Below are 17998 nucleotides of genomic sequence, written 5' to 3'. Positions count from 1 at the left end.
ATCCCTCCCAAGGGCTCCAGTGACTGCAGTTTAAAGAACCTCCCCATCCACATGGAGTTTGCAACTGAGGCTCATGGCTGGGAGAGAAACCCCTGCAAGACCAGCTCTGCTGTGCCCTGTCTGGGTTCAGGCTCATACCATGCACTCTCTTGGTACCTTCTTCTTTGCCAGTTTTAATTCCCTTCCTTCCACCCTCATCTTCCTGCTCCTTTGGAATCCACAGCTTTTAGACAGGTGCCAGGACTTGCCACGTTCTCTATTATGCTTCCCTGCATTGTCTCCTTTTCTCTCAGATAAGCTTCTTCCACTGTGAATAGGAGAGAAAAAGCAAGAGCCAAGAGAAAAAAGAAAAAAGAAAACAAAATGTGCTGGAGGGACTTGGTTATGACCCACTAATCTTGCAGAAAAAAAATGCTTAGACATTAAAGTAACAGAAAACTGGAGAGTTAGTCAACATTTTCTACCTGGAAAGGCTTCTCCACAAGACACGTTTCCCTCAGTACTTGTATTTTTCTTCAGCAAACACTGATTTCAAGAGAATGTTTGAATTCCAAAAATGGGAAACACTTAAATCTCATTGTATCCACTTTGGGCACTGCACTTTAAGAGACTACATAAGTGAATCTGAAAAGACAGCACAAACAATAAAGAGGATTAAGAAAACACAATATACAGGGAAAGATTTCATGTGTCCTCATGCCAGAAACTGCCATTTAGCCCTGGGCAAAGAGGCTGAAAAGTGCTAATGTTGCAGAGGTGCAAGAAAGTGAAGAATCGTGTCCACTCTGTGCAACATGGAGTGGACTGACATGGCCCAGCCTTACCAAGAAGGTGCAGAAGTGGTGGAACAGAAAGCAGCCCTGGGTTAGCCTACCGCTCCCAAGTGGACTAGAGGCAGAAGCCAAGATCTGTCCTGCCTGAGATGCCTGGAGAGAAGTGGTCCCCAGGCTTCCTCTAGCATCCAGTGGAGAGTCTGGATGATCCACCCTTTGAAGTTGTCCTTTTCCATCCATGGTGCTGGAAAGAGTCTACAGAAGCTGTGCTCCTAATTCAGACACATCCATGAAGCAAGTCAAGTGGCAATAAGTCCAGCTTGTGGTATAGAAATCCAGATTCTTGAAAAGCTGTGTCCCCTCCTCTTTCCTAACTCCTTGGCTCTGGGGAGGTTTCCACCTGGTTCACAAAAAGGATATGAGCCCTCTGGAACTGCACCACGGGTGTGCAGGGCTCACCCAAGGACCTTTGCAGAGACAGTGATGCTACGGCACCCAGCACAGCAGCCGCACCAGGGAGGGGTGCACTGGAAATCTCTTCGCCTACAAGAGGGGGCACTCACACATGTGCCTTTGCCCACACAAAAAGTACTGGAAATTTTCAAAGAGAAGAGGGAGGTGGTTAAAATAGAACAAAACCCCTACGTTAATAAGCCCAGAAAGGGGGAAGAGACAGGACTTAACCTGATTGTGTGGGAGAACGTAATCACGAGGGTCTCTGACTGGAGAATCAATACCCAGCGTGGCTGCAGGGGCCAGGATTTTGGTGTGGGCTGGGAAGTTGTTGATTTGTTTAGTTCCTGATGATTTTGGGGAACCGGGGAGCAAAGGGATGATGGGATGGGATCCAGTCAGTGGGGATGGGGGAAGGAGAGGCTGCCTGTGCCTTTAATTTCTGCAGCCCAGGTTTTAGAAATGCAGCTTTGCTTGGAATGCTGCTGAGTGTGTAGCCCTGGGACAACTGCGATCCCTTTGATTTGGCAGACTGGAGCCTCTGCAGGTTGCTTTGTGGGTGTATTTCATAAGAAAACAGAGGAGGCAGCAGTCCTGCCCTGTAACAGCCTCCAGACATTCTGGCCGGGTGCTGCCAAAGCAACAGCCAAGAAAGGCACCGCCTGAAAGAGTGGAGTTTCAAGAAAGCCTTCTCTGGTCGGGATGTTTGCCCAGCTTGCAGAAACCTTGGCTGCATTCTGGTTTCTCCATTCAGTGCAGAGGCAGAAAGGTTCCTGCAGGTAATTACATAAATTCTGCCTCCCTGCCCCCTCTCTTCCACCTTCGTTTGCAGCTCAGCAATGCTGAGATGGAGCAGGAACATGCATGTTACGGGAACTGCAGTTGCAATTCAGATTTCCCGAATGGAACCTCAACTCCACCATGAGGAGTGATGCTGATGGTTGGGTTACACGTAGCACTCAGGGCCTGAGCCTTGGTGTCCACCTCAGCCTGAGGAGCTGTGCAGTAGGTCTCCATGAGTGTTTTGACACAAACGCCCAGGAGAACCTTAAGTCAAGACCCTGAGGTGAGTAAATACAGAAACTGGGGTTCTGTCATTGCACCAGGGCTTCAGAGCAGGATCTCAGAGACTTATCTGAGGATGCAGTAAGCTCAGCCTAGCACCAGAGAGGGATTCTCAGGGTCTTTTGCCTTTTCCTTTGGTCTAGGCCAGGGATCTAGAAAGAAAGCACAATTGCCAGCACAACGCTTGCCATATCGTGTCACATGAGGATGCAAGTTCACGTGTTGTGAACCAGTGCCAGGCAAATTCCCCACACAGCTCCCTCACAGTAAGGAGTAACAGCATGCCCTTGGGGTGACTCAGCTTTTCCTCTGAGCCCTTAATCAGTGTTGTTCAACAGCACCACTCGACTAATGCGCATCCTCAATAACTTAAAGAGATGAGTCTGTGCAGTCTGTGTGTAAATGTGTGTCCCAACACGCCTGTGATTCCCTCTTTCACTGAAAAATGTTCAGTGCTGGACACTGCAAAATTGGTCGGGTGACAGGGGAAGTGGTGGATGCTGTTTCTCTCCGGACACTGCGTGCGATGGGCCACACTGCCCTACACGTTTCCTGGAGCGGATGGAAGTCTGAGCTCAGCACATGTAGGTGTCTGTCTCTAGTGAATTGCTATCCAAGTGAATCAGGCTGGAAGTGGAGCTGAAACAAAATACCCTCTGCAAGCACCTGAAAAAGCTGGAAAAGTTTGAGGCTAGCTCCAGATTCAAAGGCTTGGCCCAAACAATGTCAACGCTCATGGAAAGACTCCCATGGACTGCCCTGGATTTTCCATTAGGTCTGCAAAGTTCAGGCCTAGCGCTGCATCACTCCAGCTGTCTCACAACCCAAGAAGGTTCCTTGGCTCCAAGTCCTGGCTTGCCACCCTCCCTGGCTGGGCCCCTGATTTGGCAGCCCATGGAAGCGGGATGTGCTGCACCATACACCTGCTACGTAACACACGTCACCTCAGGGCCTGATCATGTAAGGTCCTGAGTTAGCTCAGCTCAGCCCTTCGGCCAGTGGTCAGCACGAGACTCGGGCATTTCTGCACCCAGAGAAAGGCCTGGGCAGATTCAGCAGGGCTGGAAGCATTGCTGCCAGATGGGAGGCATGCCAGGCAGTGGCCACTTTCACCAAGAGAGGTGCCAGCACCAGTCACCGTTAGTCATTGCTCTTGCTCATTCAGGCATCCAAAAGGGCCAAGAAAAGATTGGGCTGAAATGTGACCAGTCCCAAGAGCAGAGAAGCCAGGCTGGGTCTCAAGAGCTTTGAACTGTCCCAGCTCTGCTTAAATGGGAAAGGGTTTGCAGAGCTTCTGTTCATGGGGTGGTGTCACCAAGCTGGCACTGCTCCTGCCAGCTACCTTCCCAGTCTCCATCATGTTAGATCCTCTACCAGAAGTGCATGGTGCTGGAGTTTCACAGATCTTGAAGGAGGTCAGAGAAACCCTACGGCAGCTACTGCTGCGTATGTGGAGCTTTTCACATCAAAAATGATTGCAGCCAGCTATAGGTAAGGCCATATCAAAGGGAAGAGCTCAGAGCAGCAGCAGTCAAGGCAGTCCTTATATTCTTCCAGGAGCAGACAGGCTGACCCGATCAGCATGGTCCTCCAGCTCACTGAGCTGTGCTGGTGCCCCACACCAATCCTCCATGGAGGTTCTCACGGGCCATTTCCACATTGTACAGTGAAATTCCTGGTAAGACCTTTTTTCCTGCCTATGTGCAGACCCTGGTAAAGCAACGAAGCTTGAAGCTGGAGCCGTCACAGGACTGACTCAAGCATCACAGCTGCAGCAGTAGTGCTGGCAGTGTGGATGAGGAACAGGATCAGTGGTGGGGTGGGTGAAGGGAGGAGTCAGGGAATGTGTTTTACAAGAGTTACACAACCCTGCACCTGGTACAGAGGTTTCTGGCTCCCCGATGGGTCCCCCAAGATTTTAATAAGGAGGAGGAAACATGCATGTTGGTACCACTGTGACTCTTCCCTTTCCTGGCTAAAATAATCTGTAAATTAGATCCAAGGGGAAAATGTTAAGATAGAGGTGGAAGTAGGTATCCCACGAGAATAAGAGCAAACCTGCAGGGTAGGAGGGGAAACCAGCTGCCCACCAGGCACGTGAGAAGGGACCTTCTGGGCCACCATGTGCAGTGTGTAGATACAGCAGGCGCTCTGCTGCGTAATACTTTTCCTAAGTGTCATCATGGGGTTTCACTCCCCCTGTACTGACTTGGGTGCTGCTCTAGACCTCAGTGCTTGGAGGGTCAGAAACCTCACCATGAGTTACTGCTGACCAGCTCATCTCCCTGGCTTTGTAGAAGCTCAGGAAAGGGGAAATGAAGGAGAGAGCTCAACTTACACCGACGTCCAGAGCACTGCACGCACATCGCCCCCCCACCTAAGGAAAACCTCCCAGTGCCACACTGGTGTGGAGGGACAGCTCTGCTGGCTGCAGCAAGCCACGCTGTGCCTGGGCAGCTCAAGAAGTCACACCAGCTCTGGTACAACCAGTTTTCCTCCCAGCTTAGCCTTTCCTGTGCACCTCGTTCGTCTGGTAACTTCAGCCTTTTCTGCCAGGCAGTTTTGGTCATATGACCTCTTCACTTCTGTTTTTGTGTTCCCAAAAAACGCGAATCAGCCCCTCGGAGCCTGCTGCTGCCTGCCACTGACAACCCCCCTGTGTGCCTGGGAGGCAGGAACCGTGCTGCCTGCAAAGTGAGGACTCAGGGCTTTGATGTCGGTCACCCGGCAGTTGGTGACAAATGTCTTGAGGAGGTACGTGTCCATGCCACGCTGAAGACGCCAGAGCTGGAGCACAGCCCAGCAGCGGCTGGCACTGTGTGGGCTCCTGCAGGCAGCACAGATGCTGCCACCTTACCCCAGGCTCCCCTGGCTGCCTGTCATCACCCGCTGCCTGTCATCTTCTGCTTTGATTGGGTGCTCTTCGGGATATCTGTGTTGGATTTGTACAGTGTGGAGAGCAACGTGACCCTGGTCCGTGACTGTGGCTTCCTGGTGCTGCCACAACACAAATAATAAATAATAATTATGCTGGGCTCAGAGCAGTTGACATAGGAGTGGCTTGGCTGGGATCACCATCCTATCCAGCCTGGCATGGGCCTCACTTGCCTGTGAAGTAGGACAAGAGGGAGGAGGACAGAAGAGGAAATCCACTGCAAACATTCACCTTCTTCCTCCTGTGTAGGAGGGAGCACGCAGAGAGAGAGTCAATGCACCAGCTATTTTTTCTTCTGATACAACGCCAATTGCTGCACAGGAGCTGCTCCCGGGATGAATTTGGCCCAGTGTTTACATGAATTATTATTATTCATTAAGATTATCTTGTGGTTAAAACACAGGAGCGGGAAGTGAGCGATATGTTCCTGGCTCTGCCACCGACTCTGAGCATGGCCCTGGGCAACTCACTTTCCCCCAGTCCTTTCCGGAAATATATTTTCAAGTGAACAAACACTAGCATTGAAATGAGGGAAAATGACACAGATTACGAAAATCTGCATAAATACCTGATCGACATCCAAATCCTACTGAGAAACAACAAAACAATGATCTCAAAGTTCAGCGAGAGCTGCTTTTGTTTCTTTTATTTGCTAATATATTTGTGAATAGGGCTTGGTTTAAATGTTACAGCAATTGCTGGGGGCCTAAATTTTCAACTCATTCATATTCTGTCAGAGAGACTGTGGAAAAGGAATGGGCATGGATAATCACAAGCTAGAAGCTTTCCCATCCAAAAAGTCAGAGAAATAGGGCTAAAATTACTAAACAAGTGAAGAAAAAGCAGTGCAATGAAAAGAGAAGATGCAATGAAAATATTAGATCCATTGTTGTGGTCTGGCTACTTCACACCATTCGTGTGGCCCAGTGAGCTCCTGCCAAAGAATCCTGCTTTAGGGGGAAACCCTCCCAGCTCTGAAGCTGGCGGGGGGGGGCCCAGCCCTGTGCACCCCATCCTGCCAGTGCTCTGCTCCTCGTGTGACAAACATCGGGGCAGTGCTGTGGCTTTGCTCCAGCCTGGGAGAGATAAAGAGGATTACGGCTGGCTCCTGGATGGGGTTCCCAGTGCAAAGCAGCGCTCAGGCTCAGGGATGCTGATCCGCTGTTTCAGTGGGTGATGAAAGGAGCTTGTTTCTACTGTTCCAAATCTGACAACTTTTACATCAAATAAAGGGCATGGGTTGCCTTTCAAAGAAGAAGGAAAAAAAAATCAAACCCAACTATTTTAATTGACGCTCCCTTAGGGGAGGGAGGAGGAATGATGCAATTATATGAGGGAGGTGGGGAGAGGGGTAGGATCATGAACAGGATCCAGTTTTGTGAACCAAATGGTTGAGGATGTCCTCAGACTTCCTACTCCATGGGCTTAATGCAGCTCTAGGAGAAGGGTGCACCCTTAGCAACTTTCCCCACCATGATTTATGGTGATCCCTCCAAAAGCCCTGTTCTGCTTTCAGCATATTTTCTTGCTCAGCCAGGGAATCCTTTAATTATCCTGTTTGTAAATTTGTAATTAATTAATTAGCTTGTGTCTGAAAGGGCTTAGAAAATGTAAGTGGCTGACTATTGTTAATGTCAAGTTCAATTATTATCATTAAATATTTATCTAGCATTGTAACTAGTGGCTGGCATTTTAGAGAGATTAAGAAAGATACTGTTCCTGCCTGGAAGGCCTTGTCATCCAAACTAGACAAAGAGAGAACATGGAGATTGACAAAAGAAAAGGACCGAGATGGAAAGGATTGAGACACCATAAATAAAGGTAGTTGTGAGTCATATTGTAAACAAATACCTCTAATCAGAAGGATGAAGAGAAGCAGGAGAAGAGCAGGGACACCAGTTAAGATTAGACCTGTCAAAAATGCTTTTTACTTTTCAGTAAACAAGGCAGCAGTGTGAGGACCTCCCTATGAAGCTCAGGTATCTGACACTGCTTCTTTGAGGGACATTTTTAAACATGGCTGCACTCAGGGCAGGACATTCTGCCCTTAACTCCCTGCAGGTGAACGCAGCACCACAAATGCTCCCCTACCCCTTTCCTCCAGACCTGGCTGGACGCAGGAGAGCAGTGATGCCCCCGCCAGCTGCCTCTGGCCCGTGACTCATGGAGACACTGAGGCTTTGCAGCAGAAGTGCATGAGATGCAGAAGGGCACAAGGATTTTTGCTGACCACTGCCAGACTAGCAGAGACTGTGTTTGGCACTTTCAGGGAAGGGCATTATTTGTCCCTGTGGAGCTAGATTAAAATGCCAGCCCTTCCCTCTCCTCCACACCACTCACCACTGCCTTCCCTTGTTCCTGGCTTGGCTCCAATCACAGCTGGAATCTCTGGGCAGGAGGAAGGCGGCTCTTGAACCTCAATCAAGCTGGCCAGGCCCTGCCAGGATGGGGAGGTTTGGTAATGGGAATGCCCACCGAGGGTGGGGTGCATCCCTTCCCCTGCCCACCTGGTTCTTCCGCTGGGGAGGATGCTGTGTGCCTGCCATCCCGCCTGGCCCTGACGAGCCAGGGCTGCTGCTGAGCATGGAGAACACTCCCTGGGTGACACGCTGCCTCTGGGACGTCCTTGCCCAATGATGCTGTGGTGAATGAAAAACAAACAAGAACCCCGTGCTCTTTATTGCATGTTATGAGGTGACATGGTTAGAAAAATATAGGAGAGAAATTTGCCAAGACGGGCACGGGAGTGAGCAACAGAGGAGTTGGTTTCCTCCACATGTTCACTCTTTGGCCTTACACAAATCTCAGTAATATCCATTTCTCTTTCTTTAAAATTGGAAAATAACAGCACTGCTCCTCTGGGCACTGACTGCTGCTTTGTCTGGGCCTTGGTCTTGCTTTACCTCTCAGTGATACTGCAGAAATCACACAAGTCTGTTCTGTGCTACATGTGCACGCACTCACAAATTCTGTAAATAGTGCTTAAGACTTGATTCAAACAGGGCCCTAGTGACTTATTGCCAAGAGTAAGGGATCTTCCCAGCCTTGGGAGTTTCTATCCATGTGGGACAAAGAGAGCTAGGTGGAGAATAACCTTTGATTTTCTGGTCTTTGCTTTGGATGTCAGCATTAAACTACCCTGAGTGCTGAGAAATCACACTAAGCGATAAGCAATATTAAGGTAAAATGGGTTATAATAATAATCTTTAATGGTTATCTGGTGCTTTATAATTCCAAAGAACTAATCAGACATTAATTAATACTTATAATGGCCATCTAAATCTTATCTTCTCTCTGGAGATGGGGAAGCTGACAGGTGTGCCTTGCCCAAGGCTGCAGAGTCCTGCAAAAGCAGGGTCAGCACTAGAGCCTGAGGACTCCTGCCTTCAAAGCCGGCCTCTGCCCCCACTGTACCCCCGTTTTGGTCCCTGCCCACGTCCACAATGCAATGACCTGGATTTCTGAGGCGCCTCAGGCTGGAGGAACGGGCATGTCGAAATCCAGGGGAAGCACTGTTTACTGGAAGCCAGCCTTCACACGCATGCCACATGGTCGCATGTGGCAGCCTGGTCAGATGTGACACATGGTCTACAAGGTCATTAAAACCCCAGCCTCTGACCAGCTCAGCCAGCCATCAGATGGAAGGAATGCAGAAGGCATCTGGGGCTGAGCAGTGATCCCCAGCATCCCCAAAGTGGGATGATCCCTCTGGATTTAGGGACAAAGGGAAAAAAAACCTCAAAATGGGCAAAACAGGCTCACTGAGTTTGCTGCCAGCAAGTTCTTGCAGGGCTTCTCCTGCCCCACCACTGCCCACATGAGGATCAGAGGATGGCATTTCCTTAAATACTTTCTGCATTCTGGGGGAGATCCAAATCCCAGCAAACCAGCAGCCTGGCAAGGCTCCATGTGTTTGCATCTCACTGCACCAGAGCTGGCCCGGGACTGCCAGTGGGCTAAAATATGGGCTAGCTGGCTCCTCGTCTCAAGCTGACGCCTTTAAAGCTCATTCAGATCCATCTCTAGCATGCAACAGTCCCAGCAGTGACTACAATATGGACCTTCCCGCAGATAGCAAATGTGATCACACAGAACCCAGCTGTGTCTCTGTGGTTTTCTCCCACTACCAGGCTTGTCGACATGGAGCCACTCCGGAAAATTAATTCAAATTAATTAAAAGTATGAATTTAAAGTTGATCAGTTAAAGCCCGTTAAACTCATGATTCAGATTTCAGAATTAAAATGGTTTTAATTTAATCTAGTTCAACACACTCTCAAAGTAAATTAAACTAAACCACATTAAAGCTATTTTAATTCTCAATAAGCATGTTTAATGTGGTTTAATTTATCCACTTTCAAAGTGAATGCAGATTAACCTTCCTGAATGTCCCCAGGTAGACAAACCCTGGTATAGGAAGCAAAGACACAATTTAAGTCCACCAACAAAACCGATCAAGAGTTTTGATCTGGACTGGGACCAAGCCCTAATCTGACAGTCTCTCCCAGCAGAGCCAGATAAGTCCACACTGCAATTTCAGGTCCAGCAGCAGTGCCACACGGTAGCGCGGTAACTGTAACCCAGCCAGCAAGGCTAAGGCAGGCTGCAGACTCCAGCGGAGATGTACAGGCTGCTGGGGTCCCTTGGGCTCTTGGGCTGAGCTGTGCTGCAGTGTTCTCCCGGTGGGTTTTGCTCCTGGGGCAGCACAGGTACCTGCTGTACACATCCTAAGCTGCCGTGGTGGTGGAAGCATCCCTGCAAGGACAGCTGAGATGCTGTGATGCCATCTACAGGGAATAATTCAGTTAGGCACAAGGTCCATGGGGCCAGATCCTGCTCAGCTCCCTGGTAGCCAGGGCCAAGCACTCCCAAGGAGCCCAGCGCCTGGCACTTTGACGCTGAGCTCACTAGGAAGCTCAGGCCTCTGTACAGCTGCTTAAGAAGGGAGCTCTTCGAAAATGCAGAGCCTGGCGGTGATGGATGTTGAGCTCTCCTAGAAATCCAGACTTCAGACTGGTTCAAAGGGATCAGACAGGCAGCCCTGAACACTTCCAAGAGCACAAAAGTCTTCTAGGACATTTTTCCAGTGTGCTCCATTCCTTCTAAAAAACATCAGTCATTTTATTCCCTATGATCCATGGCTGCTCTGCTGAGCAGGAACCACGCGAGTGCCAGCTATATTTCTGATGTGAAACCTCTTCCATGGTTTGCTCCAACATCTGGGTCATGAGGAATCGGCTCCCAATACCTATGAGGCAGGTGAGGGACCCAGAGGGCACCATTCCCTCCCCAGATCTCTGCTCAGTCAGCACCACGGACACTACAGGGTCCTGCAACTGGAAGCAGCGTGGCTGAGGGCTTGGGAAGCCAGGTCTGGGGGTTAGTCCCTCTTAACATTCACACTGGGCTTAGCGCCAAGGTGCTTTCTATGCACGTGAGATTCATGGTGATTTTGTGCCAGCGTGTACTTAACCCTACACATAAATAATAGTTCTGCATTCAGTAGGTAATGCCATTAATTGCCCTCACATTACCTTTCCCTTTCAGGCTGCACAGAAGGAATCCCAGAAGGGGAATGTCAGCCTTGTGTCAGTGCAGAATTTGAGCTGTCCCCTCAGCTGCACAGTTTCTGACCTGAACAGGAGCTCTGGTAAAGTTATAACTTTACAGATGTTATCCAGCTACAGGCTTCTCACCCTGCATTGGCTTTCACAGTGTGTGGATGCATGCTAGCTTGAACCTTGCCTCTAATCGGGTCCCATTCCATATAAACCCTCCTTGCAGGGCTGCAGTGAGCCTACACAGACCATATATTTCTTTGAATGCATATATAATTTCTGCTACATGCCTCCCCCTACCCTAGACCTGCAGCTTGGACTTTACATTACTTTAGGCAACCAGCACTTCTCTCCCAAGCCTCTCCTTATCCCCGTCCATCCCACAAGGGAGCAGGGAGATTTTCCCTCCATGGTCTTTTCCTTGGCTACTCGGAGGTTGCAGCACCAAGAGTCTCACAGCCACCCTGTACCTCCATTCCTGTACCTGGGAAATCGATTACAGCCCCCAAAGCATGGACCTCTCCACCTGAGTCAGCCCTGGCGGCCGCAAGTCTGCCCACCAGAACAAGGAGGATAGGGAGAAGAGGTAGCCCAGGATATCTGCTCTCAGGGGCTTAAATGAGACTGGATTTGTGGGCTGCTGAGTAATTAGGAGAGATGATCTTTATCACCTGGGATCTGGGGCTGGCTGGCAGTTCCTGCTGTTGATATTGTGGCAGAGTGGTTAAGGGTAGGTGAGAGGAGAGAGAAAAACAAGTCTGATTCCTATAGACATTGCTGGAGGGTCCTTTCACCTTCTCATCAGTCCCCTAGACTGACTACGAGCCCATGGGATCCAGCAGCCAGGCAAGGCTCAGCTCTCACCCTCCGCGGTTTTGGCACCAGGGAACTGTCTCCTTGTACCCCCTTGGGAGTGCACAGTCCTGGGTCCCCCTCCTCCAGACTAGGAAAGCAGCACTGCACCAGTATGTGTCACTGACCTGGAGAGATACACCAACGCATAGGTGTCACGAGAGACACATGGATCAGGACACACACGCAGACACATGGCTCTGAGCAGTGGCCAAAGCCATGTGCTACAAACCCAGCAAGAACACGGCACAGGGAAGAGGCACACATACAGCACAGAGAGTGAATCCAGATTTTGCAGTTCAACGTGCTGTTACCCCATGCATTATGTTAAAACCCGTTGTTTGACTCCCAGCTTTACTCCTTCCCTACTCCTGAGAACTGCTCTGCCAGCTCCCCACTGCAAGCCGCCTGGCTGAGCCAGGGACAAGAGCAGGGGCTACCAGTTTAGGTGATATCCTGGGTCTAATCCAGCACTTCCCAGGGCTCCTCTGACCTCCGGCTCCCCTGCTCAGACCCTGCAGGAGTGGTTTCTCCCTTTAGCACACATTCACTCCTGGCCTCCCCAGTCCTCCCTGTGCAACATCATCTGCTCCGCTGCCCACTGCCAAGCATAGACCTGCCTGTGCCAGCCTCCAGTTTTCGTGCAGTACCTGCTTTGCTCTTAATGCTGTCTTACTCCCTTCTTACCTCTGCTCCTCCTCTCCCCCAGACAGTGTGATAGAACCATAGATGAGGGTTTAGGAGAGCTGAGATCTCCCAGCTCCTGTTAGTAGGTGGATGATTATGATGGAAATGACATGCTGCTTTCTGTCCCCATTTCCCTATCTGGAGAATGGAAATCATGCGCAAGGGCTGGGGCGTGTTGTTATTCTTTGCTCTGCCTCTTTACAGGATGGTGCCCAAACCCCAGCAGTCCTTCAGCCCTCCACCATACGGGCTTTAATATCACCTAAACCATTTGTTATAGTCATTCCTTGTCCCTTCCCAGCCTCAGCAATGCCACTGGTCACACTGCTCCATGGTACCCCAGCAAACCTTCACCCTGCTTGGAGCCCATCCAGCTGCTCTGCTGCCTGCTCCAAGCTGTGCAAGCACCCTGCATGCACAAGCACCTTTTGTCCACCCTGGCCTGGGGGAGGTGACATGCTGCTCTTCATTCCAGCAGGATGAAACATCTTACAAGTTTCCATGGCCTGACCTTGCATCACCATCAGGGAATTTCTCTCGGGCACTTTGCTGGGGGCAGTAAATCAACCCCTGGCAGTAACCTGATATATGTTACATTTCATACCTTTCTGCCTACAAGGCCAGCCTGCCCAGCAAGGTGTGCTGCTGATGCAGTCACATAGAAACTACCTTTCTCTTGTGCACAAACCAGCCCTAAACGAGTGCAGAAACAGCCGGGCATGAAAGGGACTGGTTCTGCACAGTGCTGCACACCCCCCGGGCCCCAGCACAGGCTGGAAATGCTCTGTCAGCACTTGTGAACATGGGGCTTGCCAGGAGTCCCAGCAAACTCCACCTCTGAGCCTCATCTCTCTGGTAATAACAAGGAGAGGATGGCCAGGCTCCTCCCAGACACCAGCCTGGGATTCAGTGTCTCTTTCTCCTGCACACTCTCCCACCGCTCTGCCGGAGATGTGGTCTACCTGGGAGGGCTGCGGCAGGGGAGAGGGAGCCCTGGCTCCGGCTGGCTCCTCAGAGGAGCCTGTCCCGGCACTCGCAGGGAGGCAAGAGCCAGATCAGCTGCATTCCAGGGCACGAGATGCCCTGTGAAGTGGGAAGGCCCCGGGCCAGACCACTCCTAAATCCTGAAGGTGCCAGAGTGGTGTAGGTTGGAAGAACAGGTCGGGGCTGCCGCCCGAATGGGAGCACGGGTACGGTCTGTTTGTGCAAGGTTGCACGGAACAGCCAGCTCCGCGGTTGAGAAAGAGGAGAGGGTGTGAGGGAGGAGGCGAGGAGAGCGGTGGGACCCGGGGTGTAGGAGCTTCTCCCTCAGATGTCACCTCTGCACCTGAACCATCCCCTGGCAGTGCAGGGCTGGGATGAACCACAGGGACTCGGGAGGAAGACGGACGAGCGATGCAAAGGGCTCGTGTGTTTGGCACTTGTGCGCTCTGAGCCATGCGGGCACTAGCTGGGAGGCACACTGTGGTGCTAACACAGAGCTAAGCCCAGGCTAGCTGGCCTGGGTGCATTTATTCTGTCTTGGTACCACACTAACCCACCTACCTGGCTTTGGGATTGAAGTGACTTTTGTGTTTGGGAGGCTTAGAGCCTTGGAGGAATGACCAAGTAGGCATGATGTTGCAGAGAAATGGGTTTCAGACAGGGTGGAAGAGGGCAGGTTTGGTGCCAGGACTGATCCTGGCTCTGATCCCATCCCCCAGTCCTAAGAGCTGAGCTGCCACAGAGTATTCTGCAGACACCTGGCTCCTGGACAAGGAGAGCCCCTTGGCTGTCGCTGTGTAGGATGCACAGATGGACCAAGAGTTGGGGAGGATAAATGGTCCCTCCTTGAGCCTTGGAAGCAGGATGTAGCCCTCACTGCACCTTCCCTCCGGTGGGGTTAGCCTCACCCTCCCCACAACCGCAGAGCCCCAGCGTGCCCCAGCCTGGCACCCTGCATCCCAGCCCCATGTGCTTGCCTGACATAATTGCCCAACCACACAGTCATACCACTGCACGATCCCCAGCAGCTGGCATCACACTGCACCATCACACACGCGTGCACACAAATATTTATGGAGAAGATTCACATTTCTTTACCAACAAACTTGAAAGCATTAAAAAAAAAAAGCCACCAATAAAATGATACCTTCCAGCAAAATCACAGTGTCTGGGAGTGATGCTGCTCTTGCTCCCTTCTGGCCTGAGTGGTTAGCCAATTTCTGGGGCCTTGCCAGGGTGTTTCCGTTAGAAGGGGAAACTGATTACATGAGTCAGGTGTTTCTTTGGTGCAATCTGGTTATTTACAGAGCTCCCAGAGAAGCACCTGCCTCTTTCAGGCACTCATATCTACTTTTTCAGGTGTGCTGTGGCCTCAAAATACATCTTTCCCTTGCCCCAATGGACACAATCGTCTGTGTCATTGCTGTATATTCAAGCATAATGTGACCAGCCATGCCAAGAGGCTACCAGCTTAAGCCCTGGGACATCCTATTATTTCAGCTGTTACTGTCTGAAGTGGCAATTAGTAATTTCTTCCATTATCTTTGAATACACGATGGCCAGAAGCCCCCTCCACTTTTCTATGTAGCAGTCCATGTACGGGATTCATCTGTTTGCTGGCTGAACAAAAAGGAAAAATGTTCTGTGCTGAATCATAACTTTCACCTAAAGTTATTTTATTGTCTTTTTCACCTTGAAAAAAACCCAGATTAATTTGAAATCAAAACACTGCTTTGAACCCCCCAAATTTAATTTCATTTCTGATCTTTTTGAAACAAAGCAAACATTTGAACTTCCTCCAGATTTTCCCTCCTGCCTTCTCCAAACTAAACTGCCAAATTCAATCCAAATTCATGAGTAGTTTTGGTCTCTCTTTTGATCATCATGCCCCGAAACATCATTCCTGGTGCATTTACTTTCACCAAAAAAGCCTTTGTTCAGTTCTTGAAAAAACATTTCTGCCTGTTCCAGAGATCACAACGTTACCAACAGCATCTCCCAGCATGACAGCACTCTGCACTACGATCTGCTCTGACACACAGCCCGCTGCAGAGAGCTGGCGCAGACCATCATGCCCAGTGCCTGGAGCCTTCTCCTACAGCCAGACAACTGCAGCACGCTCACCCTACAGGTATACCCCACCATTCTGGCACAAACAACAGGGGTCTTATGTCTATACATCTGGCCCAAGCAAAACTGAGCAAAGTCAGCTGCTTCGACACTGAGTGCCGAAATTGATGGAAGACTCCACAGACTTAGGAAAGCAGCAGATTCTGCACAGCTTGCTATGGATCCCATGACCCGGTTTGGATTGCCTCTGGAGTACTGAGATCCCAAAGCTATCCAGAGCAGCTGGGTGGCTCTTACAAAGAAGATCTAACAGGAAATCTCAAAATGGTGGCAGATGAATCTTAAAGTCGTTGCCACATCTTCTGGAAGTAGCGTGATGCCCCACAGGTGTCAGAGCTCTGCTCTGGGCATTACAGGGGAAGTCCCCAACTTTTTAAGTCCTTTCCTCAGCACGATGCTGAAGCCATTCTTCCAAGGAGCTTCTTTCTTCTTGGAGTATAAAGTCATTGTACCTGCACTGCACAGTCTCTGCCCTGACTCTGGATGTAGTTGCAGGCTAAATTGCAAACTGCGTTTGGTTGATCTACATCCATAAGGAAACACATGACACAGGGTTTTGAGAGAAGTTTGATAAAGGGTTTTGATCATGCCTATCTCTAGACTGAGGTCTCTTCTCTGACAGATCCTACCATGGAAGACACAGAGAAGCACTTAGAGGGAATTTAACAAAGATAGGGAGACAACACTAGGGTGATATTCCCCAGGAAAATAATTTAAGATTTGGTGTGAAGTAGAGATCCCAAGTATTTTGGGAAGTTTAAGAAGCCCACTGCATTTTAAGATGAGTCAGAAATCAGGAGAATCATACTCAGTCTCATCTTCTCTGGGGCTCCAGTGCCTCCTAATGAGCCCTGTGCATTGTCTTCATTCTAGTGTTCTTGGTTAAACTTTATCTCTATCCATGCTTCATTATTATTTATATTAGGATAGCGCCTGGGGGCCTTCACCCAGCTCCAAGCCCCACTGTGCTGAGCACTGCACAGACATGCTTGCAGAGAGAGCCCAGCCCTGCAAGACTTCCAGTCTCACTAGACAAAGGAAATATTATTATCCCCATCACCCCCACCTTGAGGAGCAGTCCAGAAAGACTTGGAGAAAGTGTCCAGGGTCACAGAGGGCTTCCACCTCCAGCCTATGCTCTATTGCCTTGAGCTAAATTCCCAAAGTGGCCAAATCTGTCATGACTTTGTTGCATTGAATAGATGCCACAAGCTAAAAGGAGGTCCTCTGTCTCCTGCTCCACAATGTGGAGTCCTGCCAGACTCCTCTTTGTCCAAGCACCCCATCCAAAGCCTGCTAAAGGCACTGAGACTTTCCATGAGCTCAGTTAATACTGGATCAGGACTCTGATATAACCTAGGTAACCCTCATGCCCATAACTAACTTCTTTGTGACTCAGTTTCCCTGCCACCATGAAGCTGGGATCATGTGCAAAGCACAAGCATTGGTTTTGCTGGTGCTGGCACGGGCAGGGGCAGAGCAAGATGAGATCACCCAAGAATGTCCTGGGAAGAAGAGGACTCCTCCGCGATGTCTTCATCCTCACGGGGAAGGAAGTGGAGGGGGTATAAATCACCACCGCTTCACCTTATCAGAAATCAAAATCTCTGCAGCTGATCCAAGCCCAGACTGCCGTGGGCATCCCTATTGCTTTTCCTGTCAGTTCCCTTGTTGTTAGAAAGGCAAGTACAGAACAGCACATGCAAACAACCCAATTAGGATTGTATGTGCTAATAAGGGTTTCGGCACCATGCAGCTTTAATATGCAGTGATCAGAGAATTTTCCCTGGCTCCTCTCCCCAGAGTTATTTGCTTAGGCTGCCTTACTCAGTTGCCTGGGAGCTCTCAGCACCTTGCGCTCACTCCAGAAACATCCTCCACCCCAGCAAGGCCACCTATTGAGGTTCTCCCTACCACGTATACTCCACCGAGCAGGAACAAAAACATTGCTCCAGACAGAGTCTGAACTGCACCCTCTGCCTGGATCCCCTTATCTCGTCTCAGAGTCTGGGAGGTTCGTTTCCCGAAGGGGCTCCCTCCAACATGCCCCCAGACATGTCAGCAGCTGGCACTTCACGCCTGTTGGCACCATCTCCGGCAAGATCCGAACTGGCAATGGCAAGCTGGCATAGCAGGATCATGCACCGGCCATGCTCTTTGCAACAGTCCTTAGCACGTGTGGGTCTGAGTTTTCCATCCAACTTACATGTTGCTTTACATGCGGAGGCCAAAATGACTTCCAGGTGGGGAAACTGAGGCCCAGAGCAAGGAACAAATATTGTGACAGTATTGCCTAGTTGTTACAGCACAGCACTCGGTGTAGGCTTCAGCTTTGCCACTGCCACTTGCGTGTCGCTGAGTGTGTCACCTCACCCTTTGCAGTTCTTTGGCTTCTCAGAGTCACTTTGAAGCCCGTCCAGTGGGTGGTGGTGTGTTAGAGCTGAGATGGATGTGAGGGACCTTGTCCTGGTCACATCCCATCCCCGTACCTCAGCTGCACTCCAGCCAGATTCTTTGATGTTCAGGTCACAAATGGGCACATAATTAAGAGGGACTCGGTCCC

Source organism: Falco cherrug, chromosome 20, assembly GCF_023634085.1.
Source record: "Falco cherrug isolate bFalChe1 chromosome 20, bFalChe1.pri, whole genome shotgun sequence".
In the NCBI taxonomy this organism is placed as follows: domain Eukaryota; kingdom Metazoa; phylum Chordata; class Aves; order Falconiformes; family Falconidae; genus Falco; species Falco cherrug.
This window is presented reverse-complemented; position numbering follows the sequence as displayed.